The 23,057-nt window shown below is 37.4% G+C and overlaps 1 long non-coding RNA gene across 5 annotated transcripts in view; it reads right to left on the bottom strand.

The window, feature by feature from the left end:
• Positions 1-7,913: 7,913 nt before the first annotated feature.
• LOC148223327 (uncharacterized) overlaps positions 7,914-23,057 on the bottom strand; it is a 29,123-nt gene continuing 13,979 nt past the window's right edge. For 3 of the 5 annotated variants that reach the window (XR_015804470.1, XR_015804474.1, XR_015804475.1), the window contains exons 3-4: positions 22,393-22,456; positions 15,674-21,144 (exon numbers count right to left, since the gene is read on the bottom strand). This is a non-coding gene — a long non-coding RNA (uncharacterized LOC148223327). Of the gene's footprint in view, positions 8,144-8,350; positions 8,405-15,673; positions 21,145-22,392; positions 22,457-23,057 lie in introns of those variants that run through there. The other 2 variants (XR_015804467.1, XR_015804473.1) reach the window with 1 other exon arrangement.

The raw sequence follows: 23,057 nt of genomic DNA, 5'->3' as shown, positions 1-23,057 counted from the left end.
AATAATAATAATAATAATAATAATATTTTAAAAGCACAAGAGGAATTCCAGTACACATCTGTTGTATTTCAGACTTGAAGTCAGAATAACAAAGACATCAGCACAGCTGTAAAAGGTCACTTATGTAGCAGGCCTGTGGATTTCTTTCTGGCTGAGTCAATAAACAGGCATATTTAATCATGGGTTAGAAGTTGTGAGTGACAAACAGGACAAGTTGTATACGGAAAAAGAATCCCTACATTACAGGAGATGGTAAAAAAGTACATTCTGAGAATTTTCTGATTCCCCTGTGAAAGAGTCACTAAACTTTTTATCAGGGAAAGTTGAGTCATCCTGTTCTAAGTGAACTAAAGTTTGTTTTGGAGAAATTTGTGCCTGGTATTGTTTGTCTTTTCATTTTTCATATCATGGTTTTCCATTAGAGTAGGCGATAGAGCTGACAATTTGGAGATAGTTAGGGAATAAACGTATAGCACTTGCAATTTGACCAAAGGAAATAAAAATAATCATTTTCTTTATGCCAGGTTTCTGATCTTACTACTACAATAGGAAAGTTCAAAAGCTGATTAGTTAAGACCAGATGACAGGTAGAGTACTACTGGAAGGTAAACTTTTTTAGGTCCATGCTTAAAACCAAAAATTCTATTAAATAATATATATTATTTAATAGAATTAATCAGATTTAGAATTTGTTTGCCTTTCATAGTTCATGAAACTAAAATAACCATATTTAAGATACTCAGGTACTAAGAACAAAAAAAGACAATGGTACCATAGCAATTGAGAATAAGGTCTAATGCAACCTCTCAGCAGTTGTTAAGAATTTGAACTTTATTTTCCAGCTTCACAAGCTCACATATATTGCAGCAATTGCCATAAAAACATTTGCTACTCACTAACCAATATTGTCTAAGACTTCCCCTAGAACAACTGTTTAAATCAGTATTGATAAAAAATCCTTGCACAATAAAAATTGATCTTTTCCTAAAATATTAACTAAAGTTTGGCCTTAAAAAAGCTCTACTACTGTATGAGTAGAACACAGGACATGGATGAAACCCATGGCAGAGAAATAGACAGCTGAAAAAAGGAACAAAGAGGCAGACGTGGATTCCCTCCCTCATAGTTACTGTAGTATATCAGTATAGTGTATTGAGGGATGTTGTTCAGTTAGGGCCAAATATAATTCCTTGACCTCATACTGCTGAGGGGCAATATTTCACTGTTATTGCCTTGGGCTCTTCTTGCTAGAGGCTGAGGTTTTTCTGGTCTCTCTTTTCACCACATTAACTTTAAAACAAATAAAAATAAACGAATAAACCAGAAAGTTTGCTTTGTACTAAAAAAAGGAGAATCTATCATAAATTTTATCATTAAACTACGTTGAAAATTCTCTAAGCATTATTGCCACATTTTTCCAGGGAATTTTTTAATTGTGGAGGAAGAATCCCTGGTGTTTTGGTTCCAGTCTTAGAAGATGTTACAAAGAATAGATGTTGGAAATGCCCAGGACATCCAACCCTAGCATAGCTTTTTCAAAAATAATTTCCAATCTAGTTTGGTTTGTTTTTTTTTTCTTTTTTATGCCTTTTCATAACCTTCATCAATCTTCTTGGCATTCATACAGAACAGGAATTTTGTAAATTTAAGTGTTCAAGGCCAGGTTGGATGGCTCTTTGACCAAGGTGTCCATGCCAATGACAGAAGGATGGGATTTGATGATTTTCAAATATCTTTTCCAACACAAACCATTCTAGGAAGTCTAGAGGAGGACAAAAAGAAGTACACACGTTTCTGCCTTTCACTGATTGGAATCGAATGCTTTGGGACCAGATCCATGGAATTACCACAGTGGAATTCAATATGAAAGGAAAAGAAACCTTATTCAGGTAAGGTTTATTATTCTGTTTCTTTGCATCATTGATAGTTGAAGCATTTCAAAGATTTAGAAAGGGGAGACTCTCCAAAGTAGTTAACTCCCTGTGGGAAAAGCAAGCTTGCAGCTATACAAATGTAAGGAATCTTGTTTCTCACCAAGTCAGATTTTAAAGCTTATGCTACCTAGCTGCTTACATCTGGAATATAAGATATCAGTGTCAGCTAACATGGTAGGCTGGAGAAGCAAATCCTGTGATGTCAAAGATAAAGCGCATTTTATAAACGAAGTAAATAAAATTAATTTTAAAGCCAAAAAATATTTAGCCGTTGTGCAAAAGTCATAGTACTAATTATTGTTTGAGCAGAGTGGTTGGGGGGTCCAAGCAATGCTTTGGCAGTCTTGCTTGGAGGGCTGACTGCCAAGAGCAGCTGTGCAGTGACAAGTCTGGAATGTCCTCTGAGTAAGGCTGGCTGCAAATCTCTGAGGACTCTGAGAGGGGGAGGTTCTTGAATATCTTGAGAAATATGAAAGCCCCATTCAATAATATTAAAAAAAATTATTAGTCATATAAGAAGGAAACATGAAAATAACCTTGTAACAATGTTGCTGTTTATTCACCCTAGAAAAACATATTTCATGTGTGTTCCGTACACTTCCTCTAAGGCTCACTTTTTCTGATGAGTAGCTTTATGAGGTTAGGGTTCACATAGCAGATCAAAGTTTAATAGGTTTAACTGCATTCAGGATTCTGATTTCTATAATGAAATATAGTTCCAAATTCCTACACACTGTAATACAGTATTTCAACTTCCTTATTGGCCAGAATTAGAGTTTTCTGTATATTTCAGAAGTGTTACTGTGCAATGTGAACACCTAATTCTGCTCTCTAGGCTCAATACAAGGGGTCACTGATTGAGTAATGAGGTTAATTACTGTAACATCTGTGTCACTCTACTTCTCAGATATATAAAAACAACTTTTGTACTAGTGTCCTGCTTTGCTGTTTTGAAATCTAGTAATAGAACATTCCTAAAGTTGTCTTCATACAAAAACTTAAATCTACACCACAAAAGCCTTTAGAAGAAAAATGACACAGAATAAAGGATAATATATTTACCTGGGTCTTCCATAGACTTATTTTTAACAGTATCAATTAAGTGACGAAATAAAATTCCTGTTTATGAAATGGAACTACTTTAAGATGCAGTAGTGTTCAAACACAAACCAGATATATTCAGGAACAAAGGCCCCATTTAGAAACTGAAGTTCAGCTGTCTAAGTTTGAAACTTCAAGTATTTAGTGCAGAGTGATCTTCCTTCTAAGGGTTTCAATGAACTGTTCCACAAAAAAAAAAATTAAATTTTAAGGCATTCCTCCCACATTTGATTAAGTGGTTTTAATAAAATTCTTCTACAAAACTCTGTCCTACAGGACTCCATGTATCAATTTAAGGCATTTGCAGATGGCATCAGCTGATGGGCAATCTATTGAAAACACCTTGTTCATAACCAGCCTGAGAACAGACCTCTCTATCACTAGACAATGGTCACCCACCAAGGCTACCACCTCCAGCTCCTCTCTCCAAAGTTCTGACTGACAGCCACTAAAAGCTGAGATGAGGCTTGGGTCTAGATTAAACATTAGGAAAAACTTCTTTACTCTGAGAGTGGTGAGGCACTGGCACAGGTTGCACAGAGAAGTTATGGATGTCCTGTCCCTGGAGATGTTTAACCTGGAGGTTGGATGGAGCTCTGAGCAGCCTGGTCTAGTGGAAGGTGTCCCTGTCCACAGCAGGGGGGCTGAATTGAATTTTCTTTAAGGTCCCTTCCAACCCAAACCATTCTATGATTCTATGAATTCTCTTTTTGTTCATGTTTTGTTTGCAGATTTTTTTAAGCTCAGACGTATTTACATATATGAGGTTACAGAGGTCTAAAGTTCATTATTTCATCGAAGAGAATTTCAATCTTTCTGCTTACCCCCTACTGAGATTATTCATGTTTTTACTAATGCCACATCTTAAAACCTTAAATGCAAGAAAATTCCAAGTTATAATATTACATATAATCTAATATCTAGTGCCATTCTTGTTTATTCTTTCTAACATCAGGGAGCTCTACAGGACCTTAACATCTAATAGGCAATGAAACAGATTATATTCAAGAGGTTGATCTCCAATTATGTTGAACACAACCTCACCAGAATTGCCAGGTGTTCAGCACTGACATCTTCATGCAGGTGCTACAAGTGGGAAGTATGTGGTCATAGTTTCAGCTTTGCAGAGAGAACTAATTGACTTTCATGCAGGGTTTTGATTATTGCGAAATCTGAGTTTGTTCCAGTTGGTAACAAAAGCCAAACGTTTCATATTTATCTGTGAAAGGCAGTGAAGCTTCAGTATGGGAGCAGGTCAGCCCCTGGGCTTCCCCAAAGCATTAGTAGTGTGAGTGCTATTTTCTTAAGACAGATTAGGAAAGGGATTGCCCTGGAGGCTGCTCCTGACAGACCTGTTCCAGAGCTGCCCTCTTCAGCTGCTGGAGCCCTAGACCCATAGCAGCTCCCCAGCTTCCAGGCTTCTGAGGGAACCAGGGGGAGATATCAGTGTCTCAGAAACAGATTTCAATCTGCCCGAGCCAGCTAATTCCTACCGGAAAATATTTTGTCAGAACTTTTCCAGTCTCTTCCATTTGCAATTAAAGGCTCATGTTTTACTATAAAAGAGATTATTGTGCTGTGTGTAGCATGTTTCTGGGTACCAGTGCTGTCATTTGGATATTAGGGGAGGTGAGATGGTATTGGTGCTGATCCTCTCCATCCCAACTTTGAACCATAAAATAGCAAAGAAATTTCCTCTTGCTTTAGAATTTCTTCCCATAACTGAAATGAAGGTCAAAATTGCTTATAATACCTTCGACACTGGGACAGGATTCTGTGAAGCAATCACAGCAGAAAAGGTATCAGTCTGTGGCAGGAGTAATAATGGTCTGGACCTGGCCAGGCAGGTAGCACCTGGACCCTGGTCATGCAGAGAACTTTGTGTAATATATGGCAAGAATTTCTCTCTTGTAATGATGAAGGAGAACTGTTCCAAAAATAATTAAATACAACTTTTATGAAACTAATTTTCATGCCTTTGCAAACTTATTATGCCACTTTATTGTTATATAAGAGTGATTGTTATGAAAATTTGAATATGCTTTTCCTCCTCACAACTAGAAAATTGGCATGGCCCAATAGGATGCAGATGTAAAACATGCAAGCCAGACTTGGACTTCAGAACCATACAGTTCCTTCCATGTTCTTTTTCACCTGTGCATTGCACAGAGAAAGAACAATACATTATAGAGAACATATATCTTTGGGATACTCAGCAAAATTTCTTATGGACTGCTTAATAGACTCCTTATGGACCCCTTATGGAGTTCTTATGGACTCCATTTCTTTTGTTTTCTGTTCAAAAAATTAAAAGTACTAAGATAAAAGTTTTTAAAATAGGAGATTACATTTTTTTATCAAATAAATGTGGCAGTGAAAAGCATCTCCTACACCTGAAATATTTTGTCTTTTTCCAGGAATACATTATTCATTTTTAATTTGTGGACTTTTTTTTTCTGAATGGGAAGTCACATTTTTCTATAGGAAAAAAATATTAGTTCATAGCCATTATCTAACTCATGTATGGTATTTGTAATATATGGCGTCTATAAGATGTATACTGTGAGCAAACCTCCCAGTCAGAAAACAGGGAGCACTAGAAGAAAATACTTTAAAGGCACAATGCATCTCAGTGCAGGATGCTGCAGGAGCTGCTCTCCCAAAATGCACATTGCATTAACTTGTTTTCTGCAACAACAGTTTATATATTATCCCTTGGTAAGTTGGCCAGTGGATGTGAGGTCACAATAGAAACACATTTTAGCTTGTTCTAAAGACTTTTTAGTGTGGGACACTAATCAGAGTTGCAAGAGACTGAGACAGACTAAGAAAAATAGGGCCCCATTAACTTGCTAATTGCTAAATTGCTAACATACGTAACTTGTTTAACCATGGTCAGAACTCAGTGATCCCCACAGGCACTTGACCACATTTGTCACTTTTTAAGTATTAAGGAAGGGAGGGATGAAGAGGCAACAGCAAGCAGTCAGGTTGTATCCTTCAAGGACCTAGATTTGATAGGGCTGAAGCTGTAGTGAAGACAAAGTTTTACTAGTTTCAACATTTTCCCTCGAGGTACCCACATAACAACAGATTTATTTTCATTTGAGAGCATATTGAGCAATGTCTCCTATTCTTGCCCAGTGAAGAACAGTGGGCCCTATCCACTGCTTTTCACTAAATAACTAGATTCTATTACCAAAGAATGGACAAATTCAGGCTAAAACCTGTCAACCTGCCATGGACTTGTGTTCAAGATATAAAGAAAAAAAAGGTGTACAATTTTGGGGAAAGGTCTGAACAATTTCCATGGAGTTCAGTCACTTACCTCCTAAGCAAACCCTTATTACATACCTGAGATGGAAAAATTCAACAACAATTCAGTGCTTCTTCTGTGTCATGTTTGATGTCACAAAGCACTGAGGTCTCCCTAGAGGTGGTGATGGGATGAGTTTAGGCTTTGGTAGAAAGATAGTAAATCCACCATTCACCCAAACTGGCAGCTTTATTACTTTGCCACATCTTTTATGGCCAGGACTTCTTTTTAATGTACTCATTATGCTGTTTCTCATGAGCTTTCCTGTCAGCTGCTTAAGGTGAGGTGTAACTCCAAGAAGGACAGTTATCACAGGACTGGTGGTGGTGTCTAAAGCAGGATAATTACTGGACTACACTGCACTGTAGAAGTTTAAGACCTCCTGAGGAGGTTTTGTGAAAGACATTTTGCATCCCAGTGCAATCCTGATGAAGCTAAAAGGAAAGAGAGGTTCCTTGCCTTACAGTAAATTATACTGGAGCAATAGCTGTTTACTGAAAATGAGACTTCAGGCCAGCATGGGCCTCCAGACCAGCATGCACAACAGAGCTTGGAGATGACAGAAGTGAGTGAAAGCAGTCCTGCTTGTTAGAGAAAAGAAGTTCAACTGTGAATCACATAACCTAGATGAGACGTTTTCTTTCACAGAAGTTAATAAACACACAAATATTTTGCCTCTGTGCCCTGAGATCATCTGAGCTGAAATGTGATGGATATAAATCCTAACTGGAGCTAGCTGAAAAAGCCTGATAGCCATGAAGTGCTTGACTCACTATACAGCTTTGCCAGACAAGGAATGAGGTCAAAGGAAAAATACGGTAGAAAGTGTGCTAAGCACAATGTCAAAGTGCTGCTGAAATGACGAGACACAGGTAGTCTCCTTTGGCCAGTCCTGTTTAATGTCAGTGACAAGAACCACGTAATAAAGATGATGTCAGGCTAACATGAGAACAAGTTTGTTCACAGAACTGTGATACCATACACAGGGAATCTAGATCAACAGTGAGTCATTCTGTTGAGAGAAAGCAATGCTGACAGAATTGGATGAAAGGAAAGTTTCTATACAAGTTCTTAGCAATGCGGAGTGGGAGGAAAAAGCCACCCCACAGGATGAACCAAGGAAGACTCTAAAATGAAGAAGTAATGCTTATTTACTGAAATCTGCCAATTTGTGTTCTAGCTTGGCATGTCACTCCCCTCCAGACCCACTACACACAGAAGAGCACTTATCCTGTGATACAGAGCTGGGGAGAGGAAAATACTGAAAAACACGGAATAGTGACAAAAAGTACCATCTACTTACACCACTTTGGATCTGTTCCAAGAAAAAACCTTTTACTCTCATGCTGTGAGGCCTAAATAAAACAACAAAATTCTCCCCATTCTGCAACAACTATAATTTGAGAACAGGTATGTGAACTTACACTGCTTTAAAAGAATTGCACTTCCATTGAATTAAAATCTTGCTACTTAGCATATAGTATTTTTCTAGTCGTCAGGAAAATTATTATTTAGAAATATATATACTATTGATTTTTGTGAATAATGCCAACAAACAGGCAGACACACACAAGCACTTGTAGCCTTCATTTCCAAGATAGCTGCTAACTATGCTGATCCAGTTATTTATCACACTGTACAATCTTACTCTCTTGTACCCCCTTCTCTACCTACCTGAAATCCTCTTTCTTATTTTATTCCAAAATTAAAATTCTACTGAGACCAGAACTAGCATCTTCTTCAAGGATGCAGAGTCCACTGGAGGGAGTGTGCTGTCCACAAAGGATTACAGCTTATAGAAAAGATAAAAACATCAGCAAACAGACCATGAGTTGACAATGAAACACACATGTTTATTATAATGAGATATCTTCAATTAAAAAAAAATAAAAAATAAAAGGCAGCAAAATACTACTCTCCCAGTAACATAAACAACCATAATTTTCTTAAGGGGAGATACACATTTTAAAGAAATGTGATAAACTTCTTGCATACTTACTAGACATTCTTCAGACTCTGAGGGATAAATCTCACCCATCTAGAACGGCTGTGGCTGTCAGATAGAAAACATATGATGGAAATATGAATATAGAAATACAGGCAAATATAATGAAACCACTTTTGACTATATATTAGACTATGTCTTTATATATTATTTTCTGCAGGTCAATTGTTTATAGCTTCTGGATTTTAAAATTAGATAAGGAAAATCAGAGTGCCAAAATGCTGGAAACAAGGGCTTTGCTGTATGTACCATGTCTTTAGTATATTTTACATTACTTTTTTATTCAGATTTTTTTCCTAATGGGTGTAAGCACTGTTACATCACCTAACAGCACAGATTTCACGACAGGATATTACAGCAGTGATGGACAACTCTGATAGGAGATTTCTATTAATGTGATAGAAATCACAGTATTGTGTTCAGTACTTTAAACATATTAGTACTGCAAGAGAAAATGCAGCCAGCCTTAGAATTTATTATATGATATGCTAATCTACAGGTAAAAAAAAAAAATCCAACCAAAATAAAGGCATCCAACTGGAATATAAGCCTCTAATTCCTTACTATTTTAAAGTGTTGCTTTTTAAAAACTTGTTGAATGTGTAGATCCTAAATCAAGGTGTAAACCTCTGCGGTTTTTCCTTTAAATTAGTAAGTGTTCCTGTCTATCTAGAAAATAAAAATTACCATAGCCTGGACAATTTACTGAGTTTCAGGGATTAAGAGAATCCAAATATGTCAGCAAGGCAATGAAAACCGTTTCTCCAAGCTGGAAATCAAGCACCTGCAGCTTAACACAAAGATGTTCTGATAAGATCTTTTATTTTACTTGGCTTGTGGGCTGTGATCAATCTAAAAATGCCTGAATGGCAACTTTGTTCCTCTTATAGCAGTCCTTGCATGCTTTTGAAGGGTGGCATTTTAGAGGTCATGAATGAATAGGCTAACGAATACTTCTTTCCAAAATTATGTTTTTTCAAACACCTTTGCAGGTTTGAAAATCTCAGTCATGACAGTACTCGTGCTCCTCTCTCCTGCAGGACAAATTTTTTCTGCTTTGTTTTTTTATCTTCTGAGGTAAAATTCCTTCTCTCTTCTTCACTAAGCCATGAATGTTGCAGAAAGCTGAAGTAGTGGTTTCCTTTCTCTTTTTTTAAATCTAGATCCTCACATTAAAAAAGACCAATACATTTAGCAAAAAGACTAGGTTGAGCAAAACCGAGTATCAAGTAATGTAACATTCACATCCAAATTAAGTCTCACTCCTCATCTTGCTTTTTACATCTGTTGAAATATGGTTTCTATTATGGTTTTGGAAGATTTCCATTTACTGTAAGTTTCAGACGGTATTGATGAGGTCACTGTTTACTTTGAATAGCTCTTTGATAGGAAAAAAGAGAACACAATGGAACATTCAGGAAGCATGGCATGTAATACATTATTAAATTAATCATATGAGAGTTGTATTGAGACATAACCTCTCTTTAGCCCTAGGGCATAGCCTTAGGGGACAGCTGTCCCACAACTCCACATGACAGCAGGTTCTCATGTAATTGCAACAAGTGATGCTGATTATTGATAGATAACAGCCATGTGAATTCTGCCTGCTCAGGCCACTGTGTACAGCTGTATAAACCAGAGAAGCAGACTGCAGAACAATGGGCTGAGGTGTGCTGCCCACACACATGCCTTTTCAGAGCATATTTCTGCAGCTAATACTCTGGTAGCAAAAGGCACACTCCATATTAACTGGAAGTGTCTTTGCATGCTTTCCTGATAGGCTTCTGAGAACAGACTTGGATTATAGTCAAAAGCCTTATCTAGGTGTTAGTCATGCTTAGACATTCAAGCTGAGGCTTCAGAATCAGTTTGTGGTTACATGCTGACATGGAAGGGGCCACCGTGCTGTTTCCAGTGTGGAAACTGTGCTGTTTCCATGTGCCCAGCATCATCTTAAACACTTCTCACTGGGAGCCCTCCAGCAGCTAGACTGCTGTGCTGGGTCAGAAGGATAAGTTCCATGATTTTTTTAAAATCTGACTTTTTTTTGTTTTTGTTTTTTACAGTGTAAGCTTAGTATATGTGATTTGTTTCTTTATTTTTAATGTCAAACATACCTGAGAACATGAATTGAATGCAAGCAGAGACCCGTGATCACCTGGTAATGATATGGAAAAAATGTGAAGTACAGCTGTACTGTATTGCTCTGCAAAAGTCTAGATACAGAAGGATATTCATGCAGCAAGAATATTTCATACAATTTCTGACTAATTCACATACTGTGAGGTGTACAGTGAAGATCCCTTATTTTCAGGGGCTCATAACTTCTTTGTTTGAAGAATCATCTTTTAATTTCAAATATAACCTGCAGCTAGATAAAGTGGCCAGACTTGACAATCAAATCACAACAAAAAAACCTCTTTTCTTCATGAGAATGTAAATTTGGCTGAAGTGAGTTAATAAGAATCTTAAAAGACAATTGCCTCTGAATCATATGTAAATGATCATGTTATGGAGAAGAAAAAAGAGATATTTAATCTATTTTCTCTATATGTTAAGGCATTTCCAGGAACATGGTTTTGGTTTGTTAAAAGATATTTTAGGAAAAATTGCTGTTTAACTGGTGACCTTTGCTTGACAGAATGTTTTATGTATAACATGAACTGCTTGTTAAGTACTCTAAATTAAATTTGTCTCCAACACTTATTTCAAAATGTTGCCTAAAATGTCCTGTTATCCTTTGTCCTTTAGGTACTGAAGTATTTCTGTCAATATGTAAAGCATATGTAAGTATTTACACCTCAGAATTCTTTTTAGTGATGCTTCATGCACTGTTTGGGATAGCCTATGAAGTGCAGTGTTTGGCAATCCTTCATAAAAAATAATTCTATTTGTTTATCATAGTAGTGACTTCTGGTTTTGTCTGTGGGAAATTACAAACTGCTCAGTACTTCTGAAGAATTTAATTTAGATCCCTACAAGGTGAAAACCAGGTATAGGTGCTTCAAATAAGAAAATTAATTTTTGTATTTTACATAAATTATCAATAATGTAAATTTAGAAACACACTCATAATGAAGCCAAGAAAAGTATATTTAGAGGCAAATACTGAAGAAGAATAAATAAGACGAGGATGTTTAATACAAAGCAAGGCCATGAAGAAGCTCCATGTGTAAAAAACACCTTTTCTGGAGGACCACAGATCCCTAGGGATGTGCAGATTCTTGAAGTGGTTTGAAAGGAAGGCTGATGGATCCATCGGCATATACACAAGCACAGCTGCATGGTAGAGAGTTTTAGAGGAAGTAAGATTATTTTTATAACTTGAAACTTCAAGACATGCATTTCAATGATAGGGAATGACCAAGAAAAAAAAATACATAGTTCCTCCAAATAAAATTATTACATCCTGCATATGTGCTGTGTATGTATTCCTATACAGTCAGAAGCATACACAGTTGTACATACCAAGATGTAAAAGTAAATAGAATCTTATGCATGAAAAAAATCACAAAAAGTTTTTATAATAGTGAACTTGATGAGAAAATTGCAAAAGACAATGTATTTCACATGACACAAACTCAGTTTGAAATCATTTGAAAGCGATCAATACTTTTAGCAGAAGTAAAGGAGCATATAGCTTTAAAACCTGCTGGTTTTGACACTAATTTTTAAAAATGCATGAAATCCGGCTGATTCTTGCTACTAAGTTTCTCTGCTCTAGTCAGAGGAGAGGAAGAAAACTGGCATGCTTAAACATAAATTTGGCTGCATTAGTAGGAAATCTACTGTAGTCATAAATGGAAAGTATTCAAGCTGAAACGCCAGTAGTAGAAGATGACAGGAGTCAGTGTTAAAGGTCCAGATTTCAAATATTTACGCAAATATAACGTAACAGCAACGTGGAAAGCAAAGACATCAAGTTTGCAGATAGCACTTAATTAGCAAGTACTGCAAATAATGAGGGAATGTACAGTCAGAAATCAGAGATTGAATGGATGAAAAGTTTGAGCTGTCAGGTGAGAGTAGATGTAATAAAGATGGAGTTTTGAAAAGCCAACATGCAGAATATTTTTAATGTTACAATTTTAGGAAAACCGTAACCTTTCGAAATTTTGGTAATAAGTAGATGTGTAGCAGTTGCTGTTCATTGTTTTAGTGTACTTGTTTTTCTTAGGAACTACAGACTTCTAGCTCTCAGTAGTTACAGAGTTGCAGTCATTCCACTGTCCCTTGCAGTGCCTTTGCCCTAGATAGACCAAAACACTTAGGAATTTACAGGAATTTTGCCAATGCAGAGCCTCAAGCCACTGTGCATCTCTTCCCCAAGAGAAGAACCTACCAATGGTGCTCCCCATATTGCCTGGCCATCTGTTCCTTAGCACACTCAGCACAGCCTCTGCCTGGACAGGGAGCTGCTGCCTAGGTCTCACACAGCAGGAGGAGTGAACTTGGTTCTCAGTCAGAACCAAGGAGGCAGAAGTGCATTCCCATTCCCTCTTCAGCATCAAAATCCCCTGCTTAGTTAAATTAAAGTCTCAACAAATATAGTAGAGAAATGGGTTCTTTTTGCTTGTCTGAGGACACGTCTAAAATGATAAAAATTCTGCTTACTCCAACCTCCTTCTCACACCCCTAGCTCAGGTTGGCTGTTGGTTTCATTTTAGTCAAATCTTGAAAATCTCCAGGGATATTGCATCCTCTTCTCTGGGTACCTGTTCCAGGACTGTGCTACCTGATTTAGAAAGTTACTCCTTCCATTTGGTCTGAGCCTCTTGGGCTTCAGTTTGTGCTGGTTTTCTACACTGACTGCGACTATCTAGAAGACTTTGACTGTTCCCAATTCCTCTTCATCTGCTGTAGGTTGCATTTAGATCCCTTTCACTGACAGACTAAGGATCTCTCGCTTAACCAAACAGGTTCTCTGCTGAAATTTCCAACCTTCCTGTGCAACAGGAAAATTTGATGGATGTTGGATATTGATGTTTGGATTGTCCTGGGCCAAGGAAAACAGCAATTCACACAAATTTGAGGATGCTGCTCCCCACTTCTCTGGGGAGCCTGTTCCAGTGCCCAAACACCCTCTGGGTGAAAAACCTTATCCTGATATCTGAGATAATCCAACCCCAACCCCTCCCCTCCCAGCTTCATGCCATTTCCTCAAGTCCTGTCACTGTTCATGAGAGTGAAGGGATTGGAACCTTCCCTGCTCTTTCTCTCGTGAGGATGCTGAAGACTACAACGAGGTCTCCCCTCAGTCTCTAATCTAAACTAATGGATGCATCTGACGAATCTGGAACTAAATTACATTAATACCATCACAGCAGCCCAATATCCACAGTGCAAAGCACCCACTGCTAACACAACCTCCAGATTCCCACTTTATAAACTGTTGAGTGTTTGCAGCAGAATAGGGTGCATGCAGACCCATTATTATTTAAAAATCAACCATGTTGAAAACATGGGCCACACAGATTTATTTGTGCCTGACCAATAGGAAAGTACCTGGGGAAATTTTTAGCATAAACTTTCATGTTTATGCTTGCTTTCATACTGTACTAGCATTTTTTTAAAAACTATGGTTATCACAAAGGTAACAGGGTTTTAAACTATCCCATAATTTTTGCTACATGGCCAGCTGATAAGTCATAGCAGAGATTTGTTTTTAAGCATTATTAACAGTTAAATGTTTTTGAAGGCTTGTATGCTATGATGTTTATATTACACTATTTGATGCTTACATGCTGCTGCTAACATTCTTTTTAAAGACAAAGCAGAAGCAAATAGTAGGGAAGGATTTTTAAGTTGCACAGAGGTGTCTCCATATATAGAGCATTTGGATGGTATGACCAACTTCTCAGAGACAGAGCCTGGATCTGTTACAAAACTTCTCCTCAGATGTTATTTTATCATACCTTAGAAACAGAATCTTCCCTTTATATTTGTGCAACTGTGCAAAAGACAGTATAGGTGAACTGCTGCTGCTTAACCCAGCAGTTATTTCTGTCTCTATTGCTCTCTTTGCCATCCTGACAATCTGACAGGGTCAAACATTTAACCTTGCAGGTCACAGATCAGCTAAGACTTGCCCTCGTTTGACCCATGTGAACAATAATAAAGCCTTTTTTCCAATAGTCCTTGTCCTACCCAACCCAGCTATAATGTCAATTAACTTGGCAAGGCTTAAAGCCACTTTGAAAATCATTCAGCGTCTGAGGAATGTTAATAGCACAACAGCTGTTTTCAAGAATCTCACACTTTGTGTTTCTTGTATTAAGAATTTTACTAATTCTTCCCTCATTGTTTGCTCTCATATGACATAAGATATAAACTGATCTGCTGACCTAAAAAATGTGTTTTTCTTGCAAAGGGAGTAATTTCTTATAAGAAAAACAGTACTTAGCTAAAATATCTAAAGTTTTGTTTAGTTTTCTGCATAAGGACCTAATTTGGTTTCTTGTATTTCTACTAACACATGCTTCTAGCAGAGGTTTAGACCATATGATCTCCAATGTCCATTCTAACCCAAATTCTTCCATAAATGTTGTTGAATTTAAAGCTAGTTTAGACTCTTTTCTGCTTGATTCACCCCAGGCTGTGAAGGAACCAATTTCAGCAGTTGAGTGGAGCTAACCCTGACTTACTTTTCCATCCAGTTCTAACCTGCTTCCCACAAGAGAGGTTTATAAATAATTTATCTCAGCACTTTAAATTTTTTGCATCCAATAGGAGCCCTTTCTATATTAATGAACTAATAACTAAATTAATGAACTAATGAATTAATTAAAACACTACTCTAGCCTAGATAAATGCCTTTAAATTTAGATTTTAAAAAATTTTGTTTATTTAGCTTTTGTCTTTGGAAACAATATTAACCTGGAATTTCAGCCCAGGATAGCACTTTCTGTCATGAGTGAGATGAAGTCTGATGTATTGCCACTCAAATGGGTTATGATGATGGGACCTTATATAAATGAGAAGTAAATTCTACCAGTCTTCCAGTGAGGTATAAAGTTCAGTTTTTCAAATATAGAGGGCCATGAGAGCCTAACACTGGAAACTATGGAATTAATTTACATTGCACATTAAAATATAATACCCATTTCAGTAATAAGCTTGCACATATTAGTAAATGTCAAAATTGTACTTGTAATGCAGCACTGTTAAATTTTACAATATTTATTTACAGGACTGCACAGTACAAATTTCACAGGACTCCTTCAAGTTCCCTTCATGGTCCTTTGGCACTCAACATCCAGCCCAAAAAGTTAGTCCTGCACAGGACTCATCGGGGTTAAAGAACTGGGTCATCCCACAGCCCCATTGTCCTATATCCCAGTTCTTGTGATCTCTATTTCCCTCCTTACAGGCGGATGCTTCAAGTCTCAGTCTGGTCCACCAAACTCTTTGTCCTACCATACTCCCCCTGCAAACACGTCTGGCCATCTATGTACTGAAAACAGAGAGCTTTGTCCCTTGCACAGCCTGAGCAAGGACACCTGGAACTTACAGTGCTGAGCTCTCATCACATGCACTCTTGGTACCATTCCCTGACTTGATCTACTCCAGAGAAAAGTTCAGCTCACTTCAAGCTGAAATCTCCATCAGTACATGTAACAGCCTTTTAGAACTGTGACTTCAGAAGCCTCACAATCCTCTACTCAGTGTTTGCAGACTTAGATATTTGCTTTCTAGTTCTTTTTTTTCATCTTTGCCTTTCTTTTTTTTTATTTTAAAAAGTCTTAAGTTGTTCAAGATGCAGTTCTGCGTCAACAACAAAGAGCACAGGCTGGACACTTCAACCACCCCTTCCAAATGTCATGTTTCTGTTTCGAATCATTAAAATTTCACACAAAAGAGGTAACCAGAACATTTAGATACGGACAGAATGATGTATTTTCTCCTAATTTAGTGCTTGGAAATAGTAATTTTGACTGAAATTTTCCAGAAAGGTTCAGCCTGAGGCAGATTACCCAGTATGCAAAATTTCAGGCCAAATAGTTAAAGTTTGGCAAAGTTATGAGCTACAGAAAATGATTTTGTAATGGAATTTCTGGGCAATTTTAATAGATGGTGACACCAGTCCAATCTACCACACATGCAAAAGGTACTTAAAATTTTATTAATTTTCTGGAAATCACTAACATTTTTTTCACCCTAGAAATAGCTTGGTATGAATTTTCTGGATTTTCTGATGAAACAGAACTAAATACATCATTTAAAGTCTGAGTTTCAAAGAAGACCAGAATGTCTTACAGGAATGAGCAGTTGAGGGACTGGGCACATGCAAATGCACATATTCACAAGCACTTCCATGTCCTTTACACTGACAAACAATTCCATAAAAGAAATTTCTTTTGATGCAATTCCAAGAGTAGCAGAAGTTTTAATGTTACTGTCAGAGGCGACTGGACTAGAGATAGTCTGGATGCAAACATTATTTACACTCATACAAAGATGCCAGTGACAACATTCTTGCTACTTCAAGACATTTGTATAAATATCATTTCAATATTAGCAGCATTAGTTTTGAAATTACAATTTTTGTTCATACGTACTTAAATAAGTACATGCACCCACTACACAGAGCCTTTATGCTCATGTGTGGCAGATTTGAGAATACAATTTTTAAAAATCACTCTCAGCTTCTCAAACAGAAGCGTTTATTCAGGCCTAAGATTATACTTTTTCCTTATGATGTCCTTGAAATGGAATTTTCTTGATAAACTCAGTATGTTAGTGCTTAATCTGGTATGATCCATAGTCCTTGAATGTATTTTCAGCACTTGTCAGCAAACTGAGTGATGCTTTTAGTTTCAGAGAATTTCAGGCATCTTTAACTTGTTCAATATAAAGTCAGTGTAGTGAAACTAACTTGAATAATTTTGAATTCTTTGAAAATGAAATCTGTGGCTTAAGACCAAAGCCAACTTATACTAATTATTCCAGTTGTGAACTTTGATCAGAAAGAGCATATTGTACTGATAAGATTGCTTCCTCACCCTGCCCAAAAATGTCTTCTCCTCCATGCATCAGATCTGCTGATGCCACATTCCCCTAGCAAACAGCAACTGAATCAAGAAACTTGGTTTGCATTTGCTTTGCACAGATCAGGTGGCCCTGAGACAAAGCAAGGTTCCGCTTCCTGAGCACATGCAGTGACACTTTGGCTGAATTCGAGTATGCTCACTAGTGTTTCATGAAGCTAGCCAGTAACAAAGAAAATGTTATTTTATGCATTATTTTCTACACTTTAAAATAGTTAAAAGTAAAAAGTGGCTGAAGTCTATGGCAATCTACACAAAAGGAGTTTGGGTGTTTCAAAACTTCAGTTGTTAAACAGGATGGAATAGGCAGCAGAAGCCACACACTGGGCACAGTTTTTTTACTGTATCCTGTGAACAACTAAACCACTTCAGTTTCCATTCCCACATCTTCTTTTCTCTTGTAGAGCCATTTTAACCCATTCTTTGCTAATGCCTCCCAGCAGGAACTGCTCTCACAGCCTCAAGAGACAGAGCTGTGCTCGAAGGATGCCAAGCAGCAATGTGTCTGCCCACACACACTGGCAGCACCTGGCCCAGACGCCGCTGCCAAGGCTTGAGTCAATGCTGAACCATTTACCAAAGAAACAGATCTTTAACCTGGCAGTGCTACCGACAATCAGCTTGTGTTTGGTAAAAATGGTAGGAGTTTTGCCATTTACTCCACAGAAGCAGCACACCATAAACTTTTTAAGCTGAAGGAAAATGCTGAGGTATCCATACAGGAGCAAAACTGATCAGAAAAATTGCAACATGCTTTGAAGTTAAACTGACTTGTCATGGATAAATCAGTGAGGTGTGGCCACAGGAACCTCACCTGGGAACATTTTGCCATGTACTGTTTCAGATGATGGTGTAGATGAAGAAGGATTAGCAGTGCATAATCTTACTTATCCCATATTTAAAAGACACAGTTTGCTGGCATAAACACAGAAGCAAGCATGGATGGCACTGAAGGCTGGTTGAGAGGTTCCAGTGGGTGTCTGACGTCAAATACATGCACGAAAACCTTCCAGCAGAGAGCAGTGTGTGCACTGGAAGAGCATTGTGACAGCATGGGAGACAGCTACAGCTGGGTACAGCTCCCATTCTGCTTTATAAATCAACATCTTGAGTCCCTCAAAAGAACACCAGGACTGAACATTTCCTGCTCTTTTCAAGATGAACCTTCAGAATGGTGATTTTATAATCTGAGCTAATTTGATACATCAAGATTTACGTAAATAATTTAAACGCCTAATTGTTGAAATTATTGAAAATGGAATTAGAGTAAATCTGCATTATATAGAGCAGTGTTATATTTGAGACATCCAGATTATCACCATCCACCATGCACGGTGCACTGCTGTCCTGCCCTCAAAACACAGCAGCTTTCTGGTGATGCTGACTCTGATTCCTGGTCTAGAAGATTCTGTCTAGACTAGGGAATCTCAGAGTAGTACCAAATATACTTTTCGATGCCCTTATCTACTCCTCACCAATAATAAAATGATAAATTAATTTTCAAAATTTACATTAGAAAAGTAATGTAACAGATTTTGACAAGGTGCTGTAGAAATTTTAAAAACAAATTAAGACACTGCGAGGCAAGGTAATATCAGACAGGAAGGGATCAAGGGCTAAATGAGTGAGCTTTAAAGGCTTCACCAGGCAAGACCTTTGCTGTCATGTTGAAATAGCATGTCTTGGCTTGGATTAATTAGAATTGTATCTCCAAAACGTAGTAGCTGCATCTTGACCTGGGAGCCTGGTTATTTTGGGAGAATTGTTAATAGTTCCAAAACTGCTGCTAACTGTTAAAAACACAACGTTCAAACAAAATTCCCACTGACTGGCATTCTTATTGGCACTTTTAGTGAAGCAACTCAGTATTGAAATCCATTTCTGAGGCTTGTGAGAGTTGCTAGTTATAATCTTTCTTGTGTACACCTCAAAAGTCAATCTACATCCAGTGATTTATCAAAGCAATCAGAGGCTGCCTACTCTAATTATTGGGGGTACCCAGAAACAGAAGCAGAAAAAAGAGGCAGTTTCCAAAGACTAGAATCAAACAGAAGTATTCCTCTTCTCTGAGAAGATGCTGCTGTATAGCAACACATTATGTGAGTCATCAGTAGAAGAGAGAAGAAACACTGCCTTCTGCCTTGTCTTCTAAAGACATTATTCCTCAATGATTTTTGGTTTTAAGTATCTAAAATTAACATCCATCTTATTTTAACGTAGATAGTTCTTTTGGAAACAAGGAAAGGATGTTATTAATGGTGTGTTTTCTGAAAAGTTTATTTCATTGTCATCACCAGTGAGAGCCTAGTGAAAGGGCTGTTTGTGTTGGAACTATCTTTTAATCTCTGCAGAAGTCTGTAAAAGCAAAGTTCTTGAACCACCATGAACTCTTGGCAGTTATACTCTCCTTTAAAACTGCTCATTGTGATGGGCTTAGCTTCATGATTCAGTCTGTTAATATTTGCGTAAGAAATGAAAAATGAATCTATATCTGAACACAGTGAGTGCCTTTCTGAGAAACTGAGAGGGAGAACATAGAGGCAGAAAAAAACTTGAGGCTGAATTTTCTGCTTTGAATTGGTGTAATGGAAAATGTTATTCCCCAGTCACCTTCTCGACTCCTATTTATTACACAATATCCTCTTGCTTTCCAGTTCAGCTCATGCAGGCTTTCATGTTTCTGCTGAACAATTTCTGTGATACCATGGGCCAAAAAATTAGATCTTCTTTTTTATCATCTAGCCAAGTTCAGACTAGACTCTCAGCTGGACAAAACCACAAATTCTCAGAAGATTCAGTATCACAGAAATTGCACTTCCCGTCTGCCTACCAATTAGAAAAGTGCCACATCTTCAGCCATATTCATATCTTTTCTTTATTTTCTAACAATGAAACACCAGAAATCCATATCCCCAGGTTTTGTTCTTGAACATTAGAAGTCTCAAAAACCCTGAGTTTCGGATGTTTGTTTGACACAATCTTTTCTCAAGCTATATTTTTCCTGGATAAAACTGAATCACTTTTTCCAGGGGAGTTGAAGACACTCAATAATTCTGAGGACTATTTGGTAAGAGTCACAGGAAGAAGGGTTCTACAATCTGGCTGAACTCTACAGAAGGCTCTGTGTCACTTAAACATTTCAGATTATATCTGATAGACATGTTCCTTTTCTGAGATTTCAAAAAGACCTAAAAGTTTTGATTGGAAGGCTTAGCCAAACTGTTTTTTTTCCCTAATCCAGGTTTTTCATAATAAATTTTCTGTACATTAAATAGAGAAGGTAGAGTTTCTTGAGACAGTGGAGATTAAAGAGAAGTTAAAAGAAACTGGCATCTTCCCTGAAGGTTACCATACTTACTTTAACATCTGAGATACCAGCATGGCATTAATCAGAAATTATGCATGATACCAACAGAAATAGGATAGCCATTCCTGAAGAGACTCAAGAGGATCTGTAGCTTGAATCTGTGACTTGTGTCTATGTCTGTGTCTGTGTGTGTGTGAATGGGAAGACGTATAATATTCAATATGTTTATTATTAAAATAAAACTGGGAAGGATCAGTGAATATCGATTTTGGACAGTAGAAATCATATGCCTATAGTAACAATAAACAATATTAACTTTTTCTCTTCTTTGTGATGTTGACCTGGGGATTTTGAAAAGGCTGAGATGGTCTAATTTTCCTCAGGTAGTAAGAGAGTCATCCAGCTCCTTCTCCAGCAGTAATGGTACCATATACCTGAAAAATATACTGTAGTCAACATTCAAAAATCCTCCCAACAACATATGAAAGCTGACATAAAATTCTCTGACCAGAATAGAATTAAAATGTCTTGAATTTTATCTAAAGCACTGGACCTTAATATCAGGCATTGCACAGGTGTTCTTCATTCACCTCAGGAAGAGAGACAGCAAGGCACAAATAGCTCTAAGAATTGATAGTGGATTATTGGCTGCTCAGAAGTTGATGGGAAAATCCTACTAAACTTCAGTAGCAGCAGAATTTCTTCCCAAAGTTATGAGAGTTCATTAGGTGAACAGCCTTATTACTGTATTTCTTTGGAGACTAATCTGCACTTTTTGTTCTAGTGTGTGTAGAACTCAGAAGCAGTTTTCCTGCTGACTCAGACTGTTGGGTGTTGAGGTTGTCTAAGGTAAAATCACTTCTAGTTCCAGGCAATGTAATTTCTCTTTGCAGTTCAGGTTGCTGTCAAAGACATATAGCAATCTTTCTTTTATGCAAATATTTTTCATGTTTGAGAATGCCCCACCTTTAAGGGGGCTCAGCCAAAAATGTGTTGGATTTTATCCTTTGTTTCTGCATCAGCTGGCACAATGGGGTTAAGTAGTGTAATACAAGTCAAAAAAGCTAATGAGAAGACAGTAGTACAGCTGGCAAGGTGTTTGCTGCTTTTGTAGGAAAGAAATGTACTAACACCCCCCACAGTTTGCAGTCTCCAGTTCCTCACCTTATTGAAAAACCTTCAGTATGGACAATTTTCCTTTTAGGAAAAACACTTCATGGTGACTTTGTTGCCAGCTACAGTAAACATAGATAATTGGCTCTATAAACACTGTCCTCCATAAAGGTAAAGATTTCCTCTGCTGCAGGATTCCTGAGAGCCAAGATTTAATTTGAAGGGGCAGGCCCGGTCTTGCATTCTGAAGCTTATATCTTTGTTGATCTGAAAAGGAGCAGCATCTTCCCTTATCTAACAGACATATTTATGAAAAAGACACCTCCCAGTTCCAAGATATATATGTGGCCCGTCAGCCACAGTGAGATGATAGATACTGCACTAGAGCAGCAGAGAGAAAGATTTCAGTCTAGCTGGTTTGCTGCCCATCCTCTCTGCATTCTGCACCAAATCAGAGCCATAAAGTCTATGCTATCTAAGACTTCTCACTGAAAACATTTTCCACAGAAATAAAAGCTTTACTTCTGACAGCTTTAGGTGGAACAGGAAAAAAAGTTTGGGAAACAGACCTGTTACTTTGTCTGTTTTCTCATTCTTTGGAAGATGCTTCTAGTAGTTCAGATTGCTAAGGACCTATGAGAGAAAGAGCACTTTTAAGTGAAGGGGGAAGAAAAAAGCTGCTTGTGACCTGTATTTTTTCCCATAAACAGTAATACATGCTGAATTACTGCTTGATGAAATCATCATATAAGCTTTGACTGATAGTTTGTCAGAAAAGAAAAAAAATTAAATTAAAAAATGAAAGAGAGGAAGAAAAAAGATATTTTAATTTTAAAGTTGAAACCATGATAATATTCCATTCCAGCTTGACTAGAACAGGTTCTGCAGGACCATATTGTAAAAAGGTTTTTCTGCTTTTAGTTTTGCTGCATTTGAAAACAGCTAGGAATAGATGTTTACTCCACATATATTTTACAGTTGATATTAATCAGTGCTTTAAGTTTCTTCTGCAAATTATTCTAAAGCATTCAGTTGTCTGTGAAGACTCTAAGTCTTTACAAGCAGCCATGTTTTAGGAAACTTCTACATAAATTAGCTCTTTAATGATCTCAGTGTGCCTAAAGACTAGCAGGAAGGAGAAAGTACTGTAAATAACTGTTCTGATCAAAGAATTGGTCAATTATTATTATAATTTCAACGTTGAAACTATGATTCTTGTCAGAGACAATGCCTC

This window comes from Sturnus vulgaris, chromosome 6 (assembly GCF_052056855.1).
Source record: "Sturnus vulgaris isolate bStuVul1 chromosome 6, bStuVul1.hap1, whole genome shotgun sequence".
Taxonomy (NCBI): Eukaryota; Metazoa; Chordata; class Aves; order Passeriformes; family Sturnidae; genus Sturnus; species Sturnus vulgaris.
Note: the sequence above shows the minus strand (reverse complement) of the source record. Positions and strands in the feature narration are given on the sequence as shown.